We start from the raw sequence: 5472 nt of genomic DNA, 5'->3' as shown, positions 1-5472 counted from the left end.
GTCAATGATGGGATGGCCGGACCAACAATTACAGGTGCTAACATGCTCGCACAGTCACATTGTATGACAATATTACCTCCGTCCTAAATTACTTATCTTAGATTTCTTTAGATACAAAAGTATAACGCAAAAAATTCGAAACGAAGGAAGTACTAATTTGCAAGAGCCGATCCATGAGGAGCAATGCTATGCGTACGATGAATTCTTGTACGACCTTGTATGACACTTCTCAGTCACCCTCAGAACTGTTGGAATTTAGTCTATTTTGGGCAGCCCAATAACTATTTCAGAAATTCCTAATAAATATTAGAGGCCCACTTAGCCCATTTGTGCAAGGCAATGGATACTACTAAAGTTTAGTCCCACATTGCTAGTTAGTGTGAGTTGGACCTCCTTATAAGGGATGTTCTTTCCCCACTTGTACGAGCATGAGAACAAGAGGGATATCCACGCGCGCTCCTCCTCCGCCGCCCGCCTCGGCATGCCACGCCACGCCACGCCACGCCACTTCGCTTCGTCTCTGTCTATTCGTTTCGCCTTCCGTCGTTGCCCTCTCGCCTCCTTCTCTTGCGCCTATAAAAGGGAGGTCGCTCCTCCCAGAGAGATGCACCAGAAGCTCTTTCTCCTCTCGCCACAAGTTCCTGAGCACTGTGCTACTGCTACGATCTTCCCCATCCCGGCTTGCGGCGTGCACCGCAGGTTGGGACAGTAGGCCTCCGAAGCCGCACCTTTTGAGTCCTGTACGGGAGAAGGGTGAAAGGATCGATATGGTTGACTAGAGGGGGGGGGGTGAATAGGCAACTACCAATTTTTAACTTTTCTTTACCAAATTAAGCTTTGCATCAAAGTAGGTTGTCTAGATGTGCAACTAGGTGAGCAACCTATATGATGCAATGACAACAAGCATACAAGCAAGCAAGAGAAGTAACACTAAAGAGCTTGCACAAGTAAAGGTAAGAGATAACCAAGAGTGGATCCGGTGAAGACGAGGATGTGTTACCGAAGTTCCTTCCTTTTGAGGGGAAATACGTCTCCATTAGAGCGGTGTGGAGGCACAATGCTCCCCAAGAAGCCACTAGGGCCACCGTATTCTCGTCACGCCCTCACACAATGCGAGATGCCGTGATTCCACTATTGGTGCCCTTGAAGGCGGCAACCGAACCTTTACAAACAAGGTTGGGGTAATCTCCATAACTTAATCGGAGGCTCCCAACAATACCACGAAGCTTCACCACAATGGACTATGGCTCCGTGGTGACCTCAACCGTCTAGGGTGCTCAAACACCCAAGAGTAACAAGATCAGCTAGGGATGAGTGGGGGAATCGAAAATCCCTTGGTGGAAGTGTAGATCGGGGCCTTCTCAACCACTCCCGAGCAAATCAACAAGTTTAATTGGCTAGAGAGATAGATCGGGCGAAAATGGAGCTTGAGCATTAATGGAGCTTGAGGGGGAAGAGGTAAGTCAAAGGGGAAGAAGGGGACCCCCTTTTATAGTGGGGGCAACAATCCAAGCGTTGCCCCACCAACCAGCCCCGCACAGGGCGGTAGTACCGCTAAAGGGGGGCGGTACTACCGCTGAGCCAGCGGTAGTGCCGCTCCAGCTAGCGGTACTGCCGCACAGAGAAGAGCAGCAGGGATCTGGACCCAGCGTGGTACTACCGCGGTGGTAAGGGCGGTACTACCGCTTCGAAAGGGCACTACCGCCTCTACTGCCGCAACTAGTGCCGCAAAACCCGACACGAGAAAAAGAGCCCTCGAGTCGAGGCGGTAGGAGCCAGACAGCCCAGCAGTAGTACAGCTGCGGGGTCACCGGCGGTACTACCGCTGCGGAGCGGTACTGCCGCTTGTGACCCTTCGGCGGTACTACCGCTGGTAGTGCGGTACTACCGCTGGGACACAGAAGAGAGAGAGAAGATCTCTCCATCAAGGCTGAGGACGAGACGGTGGTGCCAGGCAGGCCGGCAGTAGTACTGCTGTGGAGTCACCGACGGTACTACCGCTGTGGAGCGGTACTGCCGCTTGTGACTCTTCAACGGTACTACCGCTGGGTTGCGCGGTACTACCACTGGAATCCAGACAGGACACAGAAGGAGAAGAGATCTCTGCAATGAAGTGGAAGAGCTCTAAGAGAGAGAAGCTGATGTGTACATGTTGATTCCACCCAAGCAATACCCCAGCGGACCCCCTCTTGATAGTACGGTGCCCTCTACGCAACTAGTCCACCAAAAGAGAAACGAAAGAGCTACACCATATTGAATGACACTCCGAAGGGAAGAAAACGTCTCGTGCCAAGGATGAATCTGTGAACTACTCAAAGCACATGATTAGTCCGCAACCATGTTGTCATCAATCATCAAAACTACCTCGAGAGAGATATGCCTCAACAATCTCCCCCTTTTTGATGGATTGATGACAACTAGGGATTTGCACAAGGAAAAGATATAAAAGTAAGAAAACTAAGAACTACAAAATATAGACGGGCTCCCCCTGAATGTGTGCACATAGTTAGAGGAGCAATAGGAAAGCAAGACACACACATCCGGATCAACACTCCCCCTATATTTTATAGTCCAACAATTCTAAGCACATGATATATGAGAGAAGAGTATAAAACAGGACAATCATGCAACTCATAATATACTACAGTACTGAATAAACATAAGTAATAAGGTAGCGATAATAGACATAAGTAATAAGGTAGCAATAATAGACATAAGTAATAAGGTAGCGATAGGGAGCATATGTCTCATACCATATGTCTAGAACTTAGGTCTCACAGGCACCAAACCAAACCAAACAAAGACACCGAGAGAACACACAAGAAAACACAAAACGACACAAAGACACACTCGAAGCATGGCAACAACACAAATCCCTACACTCTCTCCCCCTTTGGCATCGAGACACCAAAAGGGCAAAGAGCGGCGCTACGACTCCAGGTGATCACAAGCTGAGGATCTCGAACATCACATCTCAGCATGATCATCTGCATCTTCATCATTGGTCGGAAACTGCTCGGCATTGGAGTTGGTCCAAGGGCAATGCTGATGAATCCATTCCTCCTCTTCGGTGATCTGTCCCTCAGAACCACTGGCAACTATCGCACCCAGGTGACGCATGAGCTCCTTGTGGCGCACCCTGGCATACTTCTCCGCCACATGAGTCATGTACTGACCATGAGACTCCATGCAGAAAAGCTTCTTCATCTTGCGTTTAAGCTTCTTCGCCCACAAAGGTTCTACACTAGAGGGCCCAAAGTCCTCCTCGTGATCATCAGTGGCAGCCCCACCCTCGTTCTCCATGGCAGCAGCAGCAACAGTAGACGGACCCTCGGGTTTAGGCGCTGGTGTGACCCAATTGTCCTTCTTCCTCAGACGCTTGATCTCATGGGAAACTAAGTCTCTAGTTTCCAGCATCACTCTGGGATAGATCTGTGCCCAGGCCCTCTCAATGAGCCTCATGATGAATGGACCATATATCAGGCACTTGCGCTCAGAAACGGCAGAGAGAAGTTCCACATAACATGAGAAATATCCAGGCTCTCTCCAGTGTTTGCTTCCTTGTCATGCTGACAGAAAAGAAGCATGTCCACGAGATATGAGTGGACCATATCCAGATTCCCGATGCGAGGGAAGAGAGTCTCACGGAAGACACGATGAAGAATGTCCAGATACGTAGACAGCTCATAGGTTTCCTTCTTAGTCACTGGGTGAACCTTCACGGTGTAGTAGGGCCAAAGGGCTTGCTTGTGAGTGGATGTAGTATTGCGGTGAGGGCGGAAACCTACTGAAGTCTCAAGCCCGCGATCTTCCACATCAAGTAACTCCATGAAGGCCTTCCACTTGACGGAAAGCAACTTTCCATTGGTCATACAGGTCAGAGTCCTGTCGGCATCCGTTCCAAGATGAACGGTAGCATAGAATTGAGCCACCAAACCTGCATCGAAATCCTTGTTGTACTGCATGATCCTGAGAATGTTCAGCTGAGTGCACATCTGAAGGGCTTCACCAAAGTACTCAGGGTCCTTCTCCATGGCATCAGTGTCAATTGAGCGAACATCAACATAGAGATTCTTCTTGGCCTTGATCACATCAAAATAGATGGCAAACTGAAATCGGTTCCAGAACGGGTGGTTGACCAAAGTGGGATCTTGGTCCACCTCATAGGGATTGCGGTGAAGCCTTTCCCAAAACTCCTTGTTAGTCATCTCAGTCACAGTCTTTCCTTTTGGCTTGTTGGCGGATCTGTTTGACTGCTGAGGAGGTGGAGGAACACTTGCGGATGCACCTGCTGGTGGCGGTTGGGTGCTAGAGGAACCACCGACTGGCTCAGAGGTGCCGTAGCGCTTTGACGTTGCACGCCCGGGGTTGATACGGCGAGCTTGATGCTCAGGAAGTTCATCACCTGGAGCCAAACACAAGAACACGCAAAACAACCAGAAAGAACGAGCATAAGCCAACAAACACAACAAAAGGATCAAGGTAAGGCAGGAACATGATGGAACTTGGCAGGCAGCGGTAGTACCGTGACATGCCCGCGGCAGTACCGCCCAAGCGGTAGTACCGCTCCAAAGAGAGCGGTAGTACCGCTCGAGGTCAAGCAGTAGTACCGCACCAACGAGAGCGGTAGTACCGCTCGAGGTCAAGCGGTAGTACCGCTCCAAGCGGGGAAACAGCGGTTTCCTACTACCGTGGTCAGATCCGGCACTATCGGCCTGCCAAATTCAAAAATATTCCTGCCAAACTCTAATCTAGATAGTCTAGTTGCCTTCTCCAACCTACTCAAGCCTAGATTTAGCCAAAAATCTAGAGATGCAACCACCATTCCCCCTAAGAAGCAAGATCTGAAAACAAGACAAAGGGAGAGAAGGAACGGGGGCAATACCGGCATCCATGGCAAGAGAACGAGGTGGGGATCGACTCCACCGAAGGAAATGGAGAGGGACGCCCCGGAGACGAAGATCCGTCGGAGCCCTCCCGCGGCGTGGCGAGGCTGGAGAGAGAGGAAGAGGAACGAGGGGGCAAAGTGAATGGGTATGGGGGAGAAGAAACCTCCCCCTGCCCCGATATAACCCCCTGGTCCCGTCCCTCAGCGGTAGTACCATGCTGGGGGCAGTAGTACCGCTTATAAGCAGTAGTACCGCGCACCACCAGCGGTAGTACCGCCCAACACACCACGGCAACCAAACAACAAGGCTTAGCTCAAAAAAACAAAAAGGCAAGAAGAAAGAGCACACCAGCAAATGTCCAAGACACACCTCTTCAAGAGAGGGCGGTGGCCGAGGCCACCTATGTTTGAGTCAAGAGGTACGGCGCCACGAAGATTTTAACCTTGGGCCCGTGACCAAAACTCGTCTTTGAAACACAAGTACCATCAACAAAGGCTAAAGTGAAAGACCTGCTCAATTTATGCATGATGGGGGGAGGAACAATTCATTTAGAGAACAACACTCCCCCTATGTCCATGCCTAC

Source organism: Triticum aestivum, chromosome 7A, assembly GCF_018294505.1.
Source record: "Triticum aestivum cultivar Chinese Spring chromosome 7A, IWGSC CS RefSeq v2.1, whole genome shotgun sequence".
Taxonomy (NCBI): Eukaryota; Viridiplantae; Streptophyta; class Magnoliopsida; order Poales; family Poaceae; genus Triticum; species Triticum aestivum.
Note: the sequence above shows the minus strand (reverse complement) of the source record.